The sequence below is a fragment of the Odocoileus virginianus genome, chromosome 10, assembly GCF_023699985.2.
Source record: "Odocoileus virginianus isolate 20LAN1187 ecotype Illinois chromosome 10, Ovbor_1.2, whole genome shotgun sequence".
NCBI classification, from domain to species: domain Eukaryota; kingdom Metazoa; phylum Chordata; class Mammalia; order Artiodactyla; family Cervidae; genus Odocoileus; species Odocoileus virginianus.
In genome coordinates, this window is record NC_069683.1 from 32,649,093 (window position 1) to 32,667,577 (window position 18,485).

At 40.0% G+C, this 18,485-nt stretch overlaps 1 protein-coding gene across 6 annotated transcripts in view; it reads right to left on the minus strand.

The window, feature by feature from the left end:
• STK33 (serine/threonine kinase 33) overlaps positions 1-18,101 on the minus strand; it is a 185,717-nt gene extending 167,616 nt beyond the window's left edge. The window contains exons 1-2 of one of the 6 annotated variants that reach the window (XM_020870826.2): positions 18,014-18,101; positions 17,500-17,630 (exon numbers count right to left, since the gene is read on the minus strand). The gene's annotated coding sequence lies outside the window, so the exon portion shown is untranslated. Of the gene's footprint in view, positions 1-17,499; positions 17,631-17,712; positions 17,962-18,013 lie in introns of those variants that run through there. The other 5 variants (XM_020870825.2, XM_070473354.1, XM_070473355.1 and 2 more) reach the window with 5 other exon arrangements.
• Between the last annotated feature and the right edge of the window lie 384 nt (positions 18,102-18,485).

An 18,485-nucleotide genomic window follows, 5' to 3' on the forward strand; every position in this document is an offset into this window, starting at 1 on the left:
AAACAAGCAGAGCAGACATCTTTATTCCTCTTTTGTAGATGAACATTTTTGGTTGAAGAGCAATCTACTAAATATGAATTCAAATGATTTTTATATATGAATATACATATGAATTTAAATGATGTAAATAATAAATTAATTAAATGAAAGCCAAAGAAGAGGAGTGACATGCCATGGGCCACATGCTTTACAGGGAAAAAAATGCCTAGAATTCAGATCTTCTCATTTCAATGCTCATTTCATCTACAGTCTTGCCAGGAAGTGTCTATTCTTACCAGGCTATCATCAAGCACACTGTTCTTCCCTTACCTAGAAGGCTCTTACCTATGCCAAGACTTTGTCCACAGAAGCCGCCTTGAATCTGGTAGCCCTAGGTTTCTGAATTCCATCTACCACAACAGCAAACAACAGGCCCACACTGATTATATCAACAAGCATGACCTACAAGCAACTCAAATTCAACATGTTCACACCAGTAATAACACTCTCGCCTCATCCTCTGTCCTCAACCCTCGCCTGGACTTGCTCTTCCACCTTCACCTCCCGAGACCCCTACTTCAGTGAATGGTCCCTGTCACCCCCAAAGAGTCTCCCTATCACCCTCATAACTCTAAGAGTCGTGCTACTCTCCTCCCTCTCCCTAAATCCACCAATCCTGCTTCTACCTCTAAGTATCTATAGAATGAATCTACTTCTCTTCAGAATGGATACAGAACAGGAAAAGAGACAAAGCTGGAGACGAGGGCCCACGCCTAGGCCCCTAACTTCCAGGACTGGAGAGCAGTTGACTGAGGGGACTGGCCCTGGCACCAAATTAGCATGGTTCAAATCCCAGCTTGGGCACTTACCAGCATCGGACCTAGGGCATATTACTGAACCTATGTCTCATTTTTCTCATCTGTCCAATTGAGAAAGTGCTCATAGATATCTCGTAGGATTATTGTAAAGTACAAGAGAATTAATATAATGTAAAGGGCTTAGCATAATGTCTGGTACACTTCATAATATTCACTACTACTTTTAACAGAAGCATGGTATTTTTTAATGTCATAAGATATTTGTTCTACAGTGGTGTAAAATCCAAAATTTTTCATCAAGACAGACAATCAAAACATAGTCCAACGTCCAATTAATCTGGGCCTCCATCCCATTTAAAGTTTCAGTCATGTTGTGCCTATGGCTATCTCCCTACTGTACAACTCCAATATCTCTTACCTAGATTACTATACCAGCCTCCAATTAATTGATCTCTTCATCTCTAGCCCTCTCCAGCATATTCTCCAAACTGCAGCCAAAATGATTTTTCTAAAATGCGTATCTATTACAAGATTCTTGAAGTCCTTCGATCACTCCCTATTACTGTGAATTAAAGTCTAGGATTTTTTAATGTGACTTTAGAGTCCAATATGACATGTGTGATATGGGCCCAAGCCTCATCCTTATCCACTTTCCCACCCCAGCCGCCATGCAGGCTCCTGTCATCATTCTTTCCATTCATAAAATTCTTTCAGGTCTCACATCTCTCAGGTCCATACCTTTAAATATGTTATGTCCTCTGCTTGAAACACCATGCCCCACCACTATACCTCTTACCTGGATAATTTCTACCTACCCTTCAGTCTTAATTTAGATGCTGCTTCATCAAAAACACACAACTCCTGGCCCCCATATCTGGATCAGGTGTCCTTCCTAAGTCAAGCAGTACCATATACTTCCCCTATCAGAGCTCTTTTCTCTACTGCCTATCTGCTTGTCTATAGTCCTCCATCAAACTACAAGTTATATGAAGGGAGAGACCATATATTTCTTTTATCCCAATGCTCACCACAATGTCTGTCACATGCCTTTTTATTAAATATCTGTTGAATAAATTACTTAATATCAATATTTTTCAAACAACATTAAGTGTAAGGATTATTTTAACTAAAGTAAGTCAAGTAAGTAAAATACTAATAAATATAGAAGTTGAAAGTTTTAAAACGACACTCAATATGACACAGAATCTAATCATTGTGACTCTCCAGTGACAAGGTCAGAATCTTTGGGAAATGGTAAAAAAGGCCTCTCTGAAGAATAGGTAGAAATAGTTTCCAATAGAAAACGAGTTTCTTATAGAAGCAAGAAATCATGAGCATCAATATAGCTCCTGCTAAGAGCCTCTGGAAACCAAGAAAAACAAAAACCTATCACAGGAAATCTCCTGACCAACTGTAAGTTCCACCACACTGAACTGAAAAATCACTGCCTAAAATCCACACAGATTAACACATTGACAAGTAAGAAAATTAATAAATATTCATTCTTACCTCTACTTTAACAGTCAATTTTCAGTTCTCTTATTTTCCCCATTCCCATACACAAAATAAGTTTCTCCACTTTCTATGCTGCCAAGCTGTGCTTGGTCGCTCAGTCGTATCCAACTCTGTGTGACCCCATGGACTGTAGCATCCCATGCTCCTCTGTCCATGAGGATTCTCCAGGCAAGAATATTGGAGTGGGCTGCCATGTCCTTCTCCAGGGGATCTTCCCAACCCAGGGATCGAACTGGGGTCTCCTACATTGCAGGTGGATTCTTTATCAGCTGAGCGACCAGAGAAGCCTTCTCTACCCTCTATACTTGGTAGCAATTTATAAACAGCTCTGGCATTACTTTCATCACATTCTATCACATTACTTAAGTACCTCTCTGTCACCAGATTCTCATGAAGACAGAGATGGTGTCATTAATTAATCATTATATCTACAGGGCTATCACCGCATATAGTAGATGTTTGGTGTTTGTGGAAATGAGAAAAAGGAAGGAAGAGAAAGAGCAATCTGTTTATACAAGTAAGTCACAAGGCAGCAGTTGAAATGGTAGAGAATTCCCACAGAAATAAGGGGAGAAAAGCCTGAAAGAAGTTAAATTGCTAAAAGTTAACATGCAGATAATCCAGTGAACTTTAATATTAATTAATAAGAGAAATAAGGACTACTCAGTCTCATCCAATGGCACTCTACACAAAAGCTTACAAAGTAAGGGGCTCCATGTTGATGTCTTTATATAGCCTACATAGGACAGAGCATCCCCCTCCCAAAAAAAGGAGGGAGAGGAGCAGGGAGAGCAGAAGTGGGAAGAGAAAAAGAAAAAAATTGTTCCATACCTTGGCAGGTGTGTAAATGATTCAAACACTTCAAAAATGGTTGTCCATGGCCAATATTATTAATATTCTGAGAAAGATGTATGAGGATGCCCTACTACTAGAGGGGGAAATGTGAGATACTCTCAACAGAAATTCATTGTCGTATTTTTACTTAGCAACATGACTCTAAAATGGTCAAACATGAAGTGATAAATTCATTTGTTCAGTATTTGTAACTGATACCCAAATATTTGAAAAATGATTATTTCAACATTATATATCACTATTTACATTACACAGTGTTCAGACTAGAGTTAGAAGAAAAGACTATCCTATGAAGGATTTGCTTTTAGCAGAGTCATACAATATGTTCATTCTCCAAGACTGCCAAGGATTTACCTCCCTCCCCAGTAAACTTAAGGACATTCCCCATAAAATACTCTAATACCAATAGCCTGGGCTGTATAAAGTTCATGGAAGAGAGATATAATCTGCTAGTATCACATACACAATGAAAAGTATTAAAGAATTCTAAGAGTCCTATAAAACTTGTATCTTTCTCACCAGGGAAATTCTCCCAGCACAATGACTTTCTTTTTCATAATACCAAATCAAATCAAAGCTTTAATAGCACCCACACTGTGCTCAAGTTCATCCCAAAAAACAGACTGCTCTAAAGTTCTCTAAAGGCTTTGGAAAAGAAACCCAACACTTAGATGGAGCCTTATCACCTCAGAAGAAAGTCTGTTCCAAAAGAGAACCATCTATCCCTGGAGGTTTAGCCCATTCCAAAGAGAAGACATGCTAACTTCCCCCTTTTTATTAATTCATTGGCATGATAATTCACATCAATGTAAAGGCATTTCATCCACAATGAGCAAACTGTTTGAAAGCTAAATGCACTAAATCTTCTTTCACGGGGCCTGTAAGTATTTTTTGAACTCTTAGTGGTTTGCACTTAATGCTTTATTTTAAAATCAGTTTAATCATTTCATAAAACCAGTATTTCTTCAGGAAGATGGATTTCATTTTACCTCTATATCTATTACCCCAGGTCAGAACTGCAATGAATTGTGATTCCATTTGAAACCACTAATACTGCACTCAAAAATCCAATTAGTAAGGGAGTCTGAAAACACAATTTTCCAAAATGACTATAGTGCTCCCACTTCCTATTCTTAAATATCTAAGACACTAATTGAATGTCCTTTCTATTTTATTTATAGATCTTTCTCAAATATTCTCAAAATAAAATTACCAGTTTTTAATTCCTACTTCCACAAAAGCTCTTTTATCGGCTTTATTTTGAACACTTAACTGTATTTTTTTAAATCAATGTGATAAATAAATGTTAAAAAAAAAGTTCTTATGAGACTCAGAAGTATATATAGGTTATAGCTTGATACATTTTAGAACAATAGGAACAAAGGACAAAATTATGAAAGTATAGTAACTCAATTATACAAAATAGATGTGTATAAAAATACATGTGCGTGTGGCATATATACACTTTGTGAATTATCTACAAAAATAATTTAATGTCGGGCAGTTTTTATCTACCATGTCACAGCCTTCTTGGCTACAGTATGATCAAGAATGTAAAATCGATCATTTAAATTACTAAAGTGAAACCTAGAATGGAGAAGTGGTTATGTCATAGAATCAGGAGTGGAAAGGCAATCACAGAATCCTGGAATTGGAAAGGATTTCAAAGGACATCTGATACAGCATGGAATTTCCTTCACAGAACTGAGCGATGTTGACATGGACACTGTTAAAAGTTTTCCAACCACAGGGATCTTTATTTTCCCCAAGAAGCTCGTTTTCATCAGACGCCAACAATAGAATATTTCTGCTCATATCAAGCCAAAATCATCACCCTATAAGCCCTCCTTTCAGGATGTAACTCGTCTGTCCTTACAGATATGCCTAATTCATCTCTAACATGCTTAGTCTTCTAGATATAAAGGAAATGAATATGTGTACCCCAGTCATATTTCCTAGAGGATAGCCATCGTTTCTACATCCCCAATATCTTAGCTGTCCTTCATATCATTTAAAGACCTTGCACCATTCCAGGCCCTTCAATCTCCTCTAGGCATAATTCAATTTGCCAATATCTTAACTAAAAAATGGCATCTAGAACTAACAGGCATACTCCACAAGTTACTACCAACATTTATTCACTAGGAAAGAGTCAAACCAAAGAACCCTGTGCTTCCTAGGGAACAAGTCTTGACATGTACTGTGGAAATGGCTAGATAAATAGAAAATATAAGTCAGTTTTAACCAAAGACAGTGATGAGAAAAATGGAAGGGGAGGTAGCTTAAAATATAGTGTCATCTAGCTATTCATTCTGAAAGAAGTTAACCACACTATGCTAGTCCACAATCTAAATTACCTGAGATACTGGTAATGAGAAAATAATATGACCAAAACTTGCTAAACCTGCAATAAGCATAGGCATATATAAAGCAATTGTAGCCTTTAAAATAAATTACTTTTAATCTCATCTAAAGAATCAAATGAAATCAAAATACTGGATGTAATTAAGACTGTTTAGTTTCCCTGGAGATTATACAAATCAGACATGTTAAGCATTCTAGAAATGAAACATTTGATACAATTAAGGAAATCCTATTGAAAAAAATTAGTCTGTAAAACAGAGATAATATGGGGTTAAGGAATGGCTTATTAATTACTCATTCAATTCTGAGTATAATAAATACAGCTATTACCATTTCAATTCATTAGTGGCTGAGCTCAGAAAGCTAAATCACTGCCATTCAATCTGCCTCAAGAATCTAGATCTAATCAGTATAGTCACTGCCTGCTTCATTTATTGACTCACAGAATTATTTTAGGCTGAAAGGAATTTAGATTAAAAAAAAAAAAAAAAACACCAGTAAGAAGGAGTGTCAGAATTAAAGACCAAAATCTGGCACCTTGTCTACAGTGCTTGAACAACCTTTCAAATATTTGAAAACAGCTCTCATATCCCCCCTTCCCAGCAATCTTCTTTCCCAGGCCAGTTCCTTCAGTGACTTATAATATAGGGAGGATCTCAAAACAAAGTCCTACATTAAGTGACTTCTGGAAATTCAGACATGTTCTTTCACATCTGAAGGGCCAGCTTAGACTGAATCTTGAGGGGATAAGTGAGTAGCTTCCGGGAGGAGGCTGTCCCCAACAAGACGAAGACTCTCGAGCCACTCTTCAACCCTCAGTTCCTCTGCTTCAGGCAAAGCAAGAGGGACCCGAGGGACACAGCCGGGAGCAGAGCCAACGGGTAAGTGACTGTGGGAGAAGCTCAGAAGGGAGGCCGTGACTGCCAGCTTCACAGTCACCAGCGGACAGCAGCTCCTGCTCACGGGCCTTCCTTGTTCCTGGCCATTCCTCAGTAGCCTTCTCCACTAGGGCTCAGCCACCCTGCTGGGTCTTTCCTATTTCTGACTAAGCCCTGGGGCAAGCAGGACAGAGATTCCTCCAAAGAAAGCACATGGCCACAGAGCAAGCTCTCCACGAGCTGCAAGGTCATAACACCTAAGTAGATGGGCAAGTAACCTAGGACAATGTTCAAGTGGCAGGATGCTATCAAAAGAGAAGCAGGAAGGCAAAAGCCTAAAATATAAGATTAGATGCTTGGGGGAAATGCTAAAGACAAAAGACAAAAGGATTTTTTAAGCTAGGCTTAGAATAAGAAGAATAAAACCAAGACAGATGTTAACAGATTCTAAATTACAAATTATGCTTCTGTCTCCACCCAAACTGACCTCAAATCTTGGCCCAGCATAATAGGTGGTTTGTAAGCTGGACACTGCTAGCCTGTCAGTCAGTGGCTCCAATTGTTCCCCTGGATATCAACTTCCTTAAAGGCCTACACTCTTTCCCACCCCAGGCCTTCATCCTGCCTCAGATCCCTTTCCCCTTCTGCTGAGCCCCCCCTGACTGCCCCTAGCAGACTCAGGAGAGCGTTCCTCCAGTTCCCATGGCACCAAGCCTTGTGTTGCTGTGACAACTCCTATGGATATGATTGTTTCTTGGTGTGCTGCCCTCCAAAACACACTGTGAGCTCTCAAAGGCGGTATCTTTGTATTCCAAGAATCCAGCATAGTGTCTGGCTCACAGTTTAGTAAGTGAATGAACCAAATGAGGGAAGTAGGATAAGTGAAGTAACAACCACATGCCAGGTTTTGTGTCATATGTCTTTCATCTCTTCTCTACTGACTAATGAAAGACATACAGAAAACAGTGCCTGAAGCACACTAATTGATCAATAAAAACTGACTGAATAAATCAAGCAAATATACATGAAAAGAGCTTTGACAGGTTAGCAAAGTAATATGGTCATGAGTATGAAGGTCCCTTTCAGTGTCAAGATTCTGTGGAATTTTAAAAAGCTGTATTTACACAAATTTCCCAGAAGATTTGGGAAAAAGAGAAGGGAAACAAGCCTTTATTGAGTGGCTACAATTTTGTTAGGCACTTTATATATGACATTTGATTTGTTTTTCATAGTAATTCTGGGAAGTTGGGATTATAATCCTCATTTGATAGATAAAGAAACCAATGATAGATACACAGAGACAACAACTGAACTCAGGTGAGCCTGACCCCAGTCCTAAGCTTTTCCCCCACCGCACACCTGAATCCCTGGGAGGAACACAAGTCTCCCTTCCCTATCACTCCACTCCAAGGAAAAGGAGTTTTGAAACAAGCCAAGGCTCAACTGGGTTATGATTCCAGAGGGTGGAGCTTTCAATGGGAAGCATGAAGAAATGACAGAGCTCTGCCTTCCCTTGAGAATATCCCCTTTTCTTTGTTGAAAGGTTCACAACTCTTCCCACATTCCTCCCATGAGTCTGGAAAGATAATTTTAGGGCCTCTCCAGCTTAGAGAAAAGCAATGCCTCTTTTACTTTTCCTGTTCTCTAGAAGGTCAAGTGGCAATCAAGTTATAATTCAGAGGAAAGACAGCAAGGAGGCAACACCACGAGTCTACATGAGAGGCCTTAATTAGAAGGGGAAGCAGCCCTGAAGCTTCTTACATCCCCTGCAAGCCTACTCATCAGGTTGTAAGCCTACATAGAGATGGTAACCAAAGTACTAATTAGTAATACAGATGTTCCTTTGTCTGGAATGTCTTCTGTGTAGGATGGTGGCATCTAATTGAGGTGACAGGGTATCAGCCAAATGTTTCATCAAAACAACAGGACTTACAAGTTGACTTAAACAAATAATGTGAGGCCTCCAACAGATGGTCTTGGGACAACGGACTATCCTCATGCAAAAGGATGAATCTGGACACTCACTCTACACATATACAAAAACTAACTCAAAATGGATCAAAGGCCTAAATATAAGAGCTAAAACCACAAAACTCTTAGGAAAAGAAAAAAACAAGTAAATCTTCACGACCATGAATTAGGCAACAATTTTTTACACGACATCTAAAGCCAAGCAAGTGTTAGTCACTCAGACATGTCCGACTCTTTGTGATCCCATGGTCTGTAGCCCACCAGGTTCCTCTGTCCATGGGATTCTCCAGGCAAGAATACTGGAGTTGGTTGCCATTCCCTTCTCCACTAAAGCCAAGCAATCAAAGTAAAAATGTATATATTGAATTTCATAAAATTAAAACCTTTTGTTCCTCAAAAGACACTACTAGGGAACAACCAAAAAGACAACATACAGAATAGGAGGAAAAGTTTGTAAATCATACATCTGATAAGGGTCTAATATTCAGAATATATAAAGAACTATTACAATTCAAGAATTAAAAAATTCAAATTTTAAAAATAAACAAAGGAGTTAAACAGCTACTTCTCCAAAGAAGACATACAAATAGCCAATGATGTCCAACATCATTAGTCATCAGGGAAATGCAAATCCAAAGTATAATGAGGTATCACCTCACACCTACACAGACGGCTATAATCAAAAAGATAGACAATAAAAAAGGCTTGGTGATGGTGTGGAAAATGAGATTCCTCACACATTACTGGTGGAAATGCAAAATGGTGCAACTATTAAATACTTTGGAGAACAGTTTGGCAGTCTTCAAAAAGTCACACATAGAAATGACTAGCAATTCTACTCCTGGATATCCTAGATATATACTCAAGAAAAATGAAAAGATGTGTTCACACAAAAACTTATAAATAAATACTCACAGTAGCATCATTCATAATAGCAAAAAAAGGAAAGAAACAACCAAAATCACCATCTACTGATAAATGGATAAAAACAATGTGGTATATCCATACAGTGGAATTTTACTTGGTTATAGAAAAGAATGAAGGATTAATACATACTACAACAGAAATGATTCTTTAAAATATCATGCTAAGTGAAAGAAGCCAAATGCAAAAGGGTCCATATTGTATGATTCCACTTATACAAAATGTCCATGATAACAGATAAATCCATAGAGAAAGTAGATCAGTGTTTGCCAGGGGCTAGGGAAAGGGAGAATGGGGAGTGACTGCTAACAGATGTGAGGTTTCTTTAGGGGGTTATGAAACATTCTAGAATTAGATAGTGGTGATGATTGCTTATGACTATACAGTGGAAGTGAGAAATAGATTTAAGGGACTAGATCTGATAGACAGAGTGCCTGATGAACTATGGACGGAGGTTCATGACATTGTATAGGAGACAGGGATCAAGACCATCCCCATGGAAAAGAAATGCAAAAAGGCAAAATGGTTGTCTGAGGAGGCCTTACAAATAGCTGTGAAAAGAAGAGAAGCGAAAAGCAAAGGAGAAAAGGAAAGATATTCCCATTTGAATGCAGAGTTCCAAGGAATAGCAAGGAGAGATAAGACAGCCTTCCTCAGTGATCAAAGCAAAGAAATAGAGGAAAACAACAGAATGGGAAAGACTAGAGATCTCTTTAGAGATACCAAGGGAACATTTCATGCAAAGATGGGCTCAATAAAGGACAGAAATGGTATGGACCTAACAGAAGCAGAAGATATTAAGAACACACAAGTGGCAAGAATACACAGAAGAACTGTACAAAAAGATCTTCATGACCCAGATAATCACAATGGTGTGATCACTCACCTAGAGCCAGACATCCTGGAGTGTGAAGTCAAGTGGGAATTAGAAAGCATCGCTACGAACAAAGCTAGTGGAGGTGATGGAATTCCAGTTGAGTATTTCAAATACTGAAAGATGATGCTGTGAAAGTGCTGCACTCAATATGCCAGCAAATTTGGAAAACTCAGCGGTGGCCACAGGACTGGAAAAAGTTACTTTTCATTCCAATCCCAAAGAAAGGCAATCCCAAAGAATGCTCAAACTACCACACGATTGCACTCATTTCACACGCTAGTAAAGTAATGCTCAAAATTCTACAAGCTAGGCTTCAGCAATACATGAACTGTGAACTTCCGGATGATCAAGCTGGTTTTAGAAAAGGCAAAGGAACCAGAGATCAAATTGCCAACATCTGCTGGATCACTGAAAAAGCAAAAGAATTCCAGAAAAACATCTATTTTTGCTTTACTGACTATGCCAAAGCCTTCTACTGTGTGGATCACAATAAACTGTGGAAAATTCTTCAACAGATGGGAACACCAGACCACCTGACCTGCCTTTTCAGAAACCTATATGCAGGTTAGGAAGCAACAGTTAGAGCTGGACATGGAACAACAGACTGGTTCCAAATAGGAAAAGGAGTACCTCAAGGCTGTATATTGTCACCCTGCTTATTTAACTTACATGCAGAGTACATCATGAGAAATGCTGGGCTGGAAGAAACACAAGTTGGAATCAAGATTGCCAGGAGAAATATCGATAAACTTAGATATGCAGATGACACCACCCTTATGGCAGAAAGTGAAGAGGAACTAAAAAGCCTCTTGATGAAAGTGAAAGAGGAGAGTGAAAAAGTTGGCTTAAAGTTCAACATTCAGAAAACTAAGATCATGGCATCTGGTCCCATCACTTCATGGCAAATAGATGGGGAAACAGTGGAAACAGTGTCAGACTTTATTTTGGGGGGCTCCAAAATCACTGCAGATGGTGACTGTAGCCATGAAATTAAAAGACACTTACTCCTTGGAAGGAAAGTTATGACCAACCTAGATAGCATGTTAAAAAGCAGAGACATTACTTTGCCAGAAAGGTCCATCTAGTCAAGGCTGTGGTTTTTCCAGTGGTCATGTATGGATGTGAGAGTTGGACTGTGAAGAAAGCTGAGCGCCGAAAAATTCAAAAATGCTTTTGAATTGTGGTGTTGGAGAAGACTCTTGAGAGTCCCTTGGACTACAAGGAGATCCAACCAGTACATCCTAAAGGAGATCAGTCCTGGGTGTTCATTGGAAGGACTGATGCTGAAGCTGAAACTCCAACACTTTGGCCATGTCATGCAAAGAGTTGACTCATTGGAAAAGATCCTGATGCTGGGAGGGATTGGGGGCAGGAGAAGAGGACGACAGAGGATGAGATGGCTGGATGGCATCACTGACTCAATGGACATGAGTTTGAGTAAACTCTGGGAGTTGGTAATGGACAGGGAGGCCTGGCGTGCTGCGATTTGTGGGGTCGCAAAGAGTCGGACACCACTGAACTGAGCTGAACACTTTAAAAACAAATTATATGGTATGTTAATTATATCTCAGTTTTTAAAAAGTGAGCTGCAAGTATAAAAAGGAGCTAAGTGTACACATTATAACATATGTACTATCAAAGAGATATGACAGAAAAGCAATTAAGTTAACTTGAAAATCACTGCTGGACACTGGTGTTTACTTTCATAATAACAAGTATGAAAAGTATTGCATTTTATTGTCATAAGTTGCACACCAACATAAAGAAGATTGAGAGAAAAAATTAATTTGATTTCCATGGAAAAACGTCCAAGGATATTTATTTGCTTTCTTCCCAATATCTCGGCTGGTTGGAAGCTGAACTCCCTGGAGCAGATATAAGAGCCTCTATGTTAGATTTGCTGACAGCAAACAGACTTGAAAGAATTCAAGTATAAGAAACTGAGCCTCAGATGAGCTGCCTTTGGTAAACAGTAAATGGATTCTCTCCTAGCAAGCTCTGTTGCTGCAGACAAGCATTCCACCATGATAACGACAAAGTAACAGAGTAGAACTTTTCAATTACCAGCATCTCAACCTTAGAGACTGGATGAACATCTTCTGTAGGGCTTTTTCTTAGATTCTCTGAATGAATATGTATGAGTCCAAATGACCAGTTTTTCCAGGTGAATACAGCTCATGTTAAGAATAGTGAATTACAAACAAACTCTGCACACATACAATGTAAAAGCAAAAATATAAGATAGTATTCTATTAACTGTACCTGGAACATTGTAGCACCCACTAAATACTTGCTGAATGAAGCTTATATAGTTAAAGTTGTGATTTAATCACTAAGTCATGTCCAACTCTTTGTGACCCCAAGGACTATAGCCTGCCAGTCTCCTCTGTCCATGGATTTCCCAGGCAAGAATACTGGAGTGGGTTGCCATTTCCTTCTCCAGGGGATATTCCTGACCCAGGGAGCAGGGTCTCCTGATTGGGTCTCCTGCATTGCTGACAGTCTCCTGCATTGCAGGTGGACTCTTTACTGTAATCTACTAAATAATTCAGATCAAATACTAAGGCAAACAGTATTTCTAAATCAACCTGTCTTCATCAATAAAGTGTTTTTTACTTGCTTTATTCCTGATGTTATACCACATCCTCACTGATAGTCAAACTGAAAAGTCAATGGTATTAACAAAGATAGTTAGTCTATTATAAGTATTAATAGAAAGGATAGTCTGACTTAATTCTAATAATTTGTGCCCCTCATCTTACAAAACATCCTGAAATGAAACAACTTTGGGTCAATAAAATTGCAGGAATTTGTGAGGTGATTAGTCATTCACCTCACAATTTATTTTAGTTAATAAATTAAGAAAAGATATAATGATACAGTTGCTAACTCGTCACATTCTGAACCCTAAGACAGATCCAAGCAAAACACAATTCACCTCTGATTCCTACTGGAGCTCCACAGGAAGGGAAATTCTTCCTGAAGCACATTTTAAAGCATACTAATTTACCAATGCCTGGAAGGTCAGCAATTAATTCTACATCACATTTTCCCTTTTTAAGCCTCTGACAAGAACAGGGAAGTCATTTCTCAGTATCTAACAACTGTGGGGGCTTGAAATACTATATAGAATCATGAGGTAGATAAAAGAAGTAGAAAATATCTTCAGAGATCACATATTTTAGGACACTTCTAAAAGTCTCTAAGGATACAGTTCTATAAGTTCACAATGTGCGACAGACATTGGCAGAAAAAGTCTTCATCAGTCTTTCACAGCAGTGTAAGCTCTTTTCTTCTGTCTTCAAGGAGACATGAAGAAGACATGAATATCAACCTTTATATTATCATACTTTAGGTTTTTTACTGGAAATCACACTACTCAATTCACTTTCATGAACTCTTCCTTGATTTGGTGACATTACAAAATAACATTTTTAAAGAAAGTGTAATTTGTTAACTGGTCTCTGTATGAAAAAGACTTCCTATTCATAAAAAGCAATGAATCAAAAAAGGAAAAGGTTAATGAGTAAACCATATAAAATTGTTTTAATTTCTATAAATCAGAAACCATCATAAATAAAATGAAAAGGCAATTGTAAAAAGATTTTTTTGAAAAAAAGGCAACTATAGGAGAAACACCCCAACATGACAAGCAAGGGTTAATATCCTTACTCTATAAAGAGTTTACACAAATCAGTGTCTGGTCTAGACAGTGCCACCCCCAGCCCCACCCCCACATACCCCTCCTCATCCATACAAGAAATTACTAGGTCCCTTTTTAAAAAAGGTTATAGTTTCTCAGAGCTTTCAGGATCACTCTGCCTCTTTCTTCTGCCTTAGTTCCTTGCCTCCTATCTGAATGCTCTCCTTCTCCTAAGGCATGTTAGCCAGGAGACTCAGATAAACAACCTGATCTTGATTTCAGACTTTCCCCAAGATCCAGCCTCTGCAACACAGCTTTCTACATTGCTCTGCCATCTGCAGGCAAGTAACAACTCGCCCCAGGCTCCAGGGATACCAACTAATTCAACTAATTCCAGCCAAAATCCAGCATACTGGCTCCTGCCTGGGTCAGAAAGGTGGAAATCAAACTAAACAATTAACAAAAAGCTGAGACTCCATGTAAAACCATCAAAGAACTTGTGCGGGAAATTCAGAGAACAGAAATAGCTAATGGCTAGTAACAAGATTTTTTAAGGCTTAGATACATTAATAATGGAAGATGTGAGTTAAAATAAGATAATATTTTTATCTGTGAAATTTGCAGATTTTTAAAAATAATAATGCTAACACAGATGTCATAAAAGTGATAGCAAGATGGTAAATTGGTATAATCTTTCCTAAGGTAGCAGTATGTTTGAAGAGTATTCATCTGTCCTTTGACTCTGTAATTTCATTTTCAGGAACCGATCTTCAGTAAACAAAAATCTACTCAAAAGATTTAATTATAAAGAAATTCATCTCTACATTTCTGTATTTGAAATATAACTATCAAACAATAAGTAAATTACAAATAAATTATGGTTCATCCATAGTGTCATTATGGGGCAAATAAAAATGATATAGTAAGAGCTGATTCCTCTATAGCCCTGATTAAGTAACATTCACTGTCCAAAGCAGTTAACATGTATTAACTCATTTACTTCTCCAACATAAACGGAACTTGTAAGGTAAGTAGGTGCTAGTATCATCTCCTTTTCACAGTTGAGGAATCTGAGGCACAAAGAAGTTAAGTAGTTGGTTTAAAGTTACACTGGAACAGATTCATATGCCCTTATCTGAAATCCTAAAATCCAAAAGCTCTGAATACCACATGTTCTCATAAATTTGTGGCAAATCCATTTCTTTGCAAAACCTGACCTGAACCCATGTAAAAGTATGTATAGTCTTTACTTAAGTTTTACTTAAGTCTCACTTAAGTTTTCTTTCTAAAGAAAAATTAATGTGTTTGATTACAGAGTGCTGCCCAAGACCCCACTAGAAGGGATGCAGTTTATAAACCATGTTGTCCTTCTATAATCTAAAAAATTCTTAATCTTAAAACACAACTAGCCCCATGGGTTTCAGATAAGGAATTGTGGCAGAACTGAAATTCAAATCTCTCCATCTGCCTGGCTCTGGAGTTTGTGCCTTTAACCATGATGGTTATTTTGAGATCGTTTAATGGAATGGGAAAATCTTTATAATTAAAACATACAGGTATTTATTAACTACATACTATGTATCAGACACACAGAGAAAATTGAAATTGTGATGATGTTACTAAGGAGATATAATTGGTATCAGAAAAGCTTATACCCTGAGAGAGGTAAGGAGATATAATTAATATTAGAAAAGTTTATACCCTGAAGGGGGTTGTCCTAGACAGACTGGTCAGTGGCAGCTTTTCTGGGAATCATCTGATCTGAGAAGTGAAGGATAAGCAAGAGTTAACAAGATGAGGGAAGAGAATACCTGGAAGGAGAAGAGCATGTGCAAAGGCCCTGGAGTAGGAGGGAAAATGGAGACAAAGGACCCTGTGTAACTGGAACACAGAGAACAAGGGGAGCCTGGTGTCAGATAAGGAGCTTCCCTGGAGGCTCAGATGGTGAAGAATCCGCCTGCAGTGCAGGAGACTTGAGTTCGATCCCTGGGTTGGTACGATCCCCTGGAGAAGAGAATGGCTACCCGCTCCAATATTCTGGCCTGGAGAATTCCATGGACAGAGGAGCCTGGCAGGCTACAGTCCAGTCCAGTTCAGTTCAGTTCAGTCACTCAGTCATGTCCGACTCTTTGTGACTCCATGGACCGCAGAACACCAGGCCTCCCTCTCCATCACCAACTCCCGGAGCTTACTCAAACTCATGTCCATTGAGTTGGTCATGCCATCCAACCATCTCATCCTCTGTTGTCCCCTTCTCTTCCCACCTTCAATCTTTCCCAGCATCAGGGTCTTTTCAAATGAGTCATTTCTTCGCATCAGGTGGCCAAAGGATTAGAATTTCAGCTTCAGCATCAGCCCTCCCAATGAATATTCAGAACTGATTTCCTTTAGGACAGACTGGTTGGATCTCCTTGCTATCTAAGGGACTCTCAAGAGTCTTCTCCAACACCACAGTTCAAAGGCATCAATTCTTCGGCACTCAGCTTTCTTTATAGTAAAACTCTCACATCCATACATGACTACTGGAAAAACCATAGCTTTGACTAAACAGACCTTTGTTGGCAAAAAGTCTCTGCTTTTTAATATGCTGTCTAGGTTGGTCATAACTTTTCTTCCAAGGATCAGGCATCTTTTAATTTTATGGCTGCAATGACCATCTGCAGTAATTTTGGAACCCAAAAAAATAAAGTCTGTCACATAGGGCCGCAAATAGTCAGACATGACTGAGCGGTTTTCACACTATAGAGGAGGTATAAGTGGACCTTGTAAGTGGAATAACATTTGCCCCAGTTTTCCTGAGGGACATTCCCAGTGTAATTAATATTCTCTTTTACTCTCAAAGATATCTTGGCCTGTGTAATAAAATATATGGTCACCCAATTTATAGACCACATTAAAGAGCGGTACCTTTATCCTAAAAGTAGTAAGAAATCCTGACAGACTTTAAGCAAGGGAGAGGAGAAGGGTATCATAATGAAATTTCAGTTTTCAAAAGATTACCCCTACTGCAGGGTAAGAATAGATGAGAATATTGAAAGGATAGGTGAATACCTTCAGACTAGTTTGGAGGCCACTACAGAAGACCAGGCAAAAGACCATGACAGCCTGATCTAGGGTAACGAGAGACAGAGACTAAAAGAAGTGGATGGAACTGAGTCTGGTTTGAACATAAAATGAACAGAACTTGATGACCTGGACATGGAAAGAGAGTCCATGACTTCTGGCTTGCAAACTAGAAGTTGGTATGATTCACAGAGATAGAAATATTAGAGATTTACATGAGCTAGATATTTAAATGTGTGAGGCATCTGCATGGCAGTTGCAATGTGAAGTTGGGGAGCCTGAAAGAGTGCCTAAAACAAAAAATAAGTTCGATACGATGTTTCTTTCCATTGGCAGAGCCCTCTTCTGACGCATGACCATATTTTCTGGTTGGATACTGGAGCAGTTCAGTGGTCAGACAAAAGAGAAAGTTCCCCCTTGGCTAATAGTGTGGGACCTGGAGAATCAAACCGCGCGCAGCATGTAAAGATCCCTTAAAACTAAACCCCAAGTGCTTGACATTTACGGTTCACAAAGCAGTTTCACACAGAGGCTCCGTCAAACCCACCACACTTGTAGAAATTATACTCTACATTTACAGATGAGGAAACTGAGGCAGAGCGCTTAAATTACCTGTCCACACAGAGGCTGCTCTTAACGGCGTACTATCTCCTTGGACGTGCAACCACTGTGTGCAAGGAAGTACCCTAAGTGCTGTAAGAAACAGCTATTTCATATTACGAGGTCCTCCTAGGTGCCAGGCTCTAGGAGATCAAAAAAAGAGAGAAGGCAGATAGCGGAAGGGAAAACACAAATTCAGAAGTTTTAAGGATGTGCTATACTCACCCTAGAGTATGTTCGCTTTAAATTTCAAAAAGGTTCACGTCCGAAGGTGGGGGTCAAGGTGAGAAGGTGAAGATGAACCAGGGACCACCCCAAACGCCGACCCAGGGGAAGTGGGGTCCCAACGGCTGGGCCTCAGGACACACTACGAGGGGACGGCGGGGGCCGCCGAATCGGCAGCGGAGGCCCAGCGGCCGGTTTGCCGGCGCGTTGCCATAGCAACGGCCGGGCCGGCTTCGGCCCGGGGCCCGCCCGCCCTTCCCGCGGGGGCCCGTCCTGCCCCGCGACGCCAGAGGCCACTCACCCGGGCCCGCGGGCGGGCTGGCTTCCGACTGGCGCGCACACTCCGCCCCGGTGGTAGCCGAGCCCGGAATTCCGCACCTGGAGAAACTTTTCGGCCGGCTGGGCAACCGCAGGGAGGTGGACGGGGGCCGCCTGGGGACAAAGTGCGTCGGCCGGCGCGAAGCCCTTCTCCCCGCAGCTGGGCTGTCAAGGAGGGAGACCCCCGGGTGCGCTCAGGGGCGTCCCCGCGAGCAGCTCCTCCTAGAGAGGGACCTGAGAACCCTGTCTCAGGGACAGAGAAGCAGACACGTTTTACAGGAAATTAAACCTTTATAGCAATGATATCACAGAACTGAGAGGACATCCAGGCCACAGTTCTCGCTCAGGGCCCGAGGCTTTCTGGGGCAGCCAGTTGGAGCTGGTGCTGTAAGCCTCGCACCGCAGTGGGGTCAGAGCTGGCCTGAAAGTCAGGAAAATGAATATCGGTGCTGGGG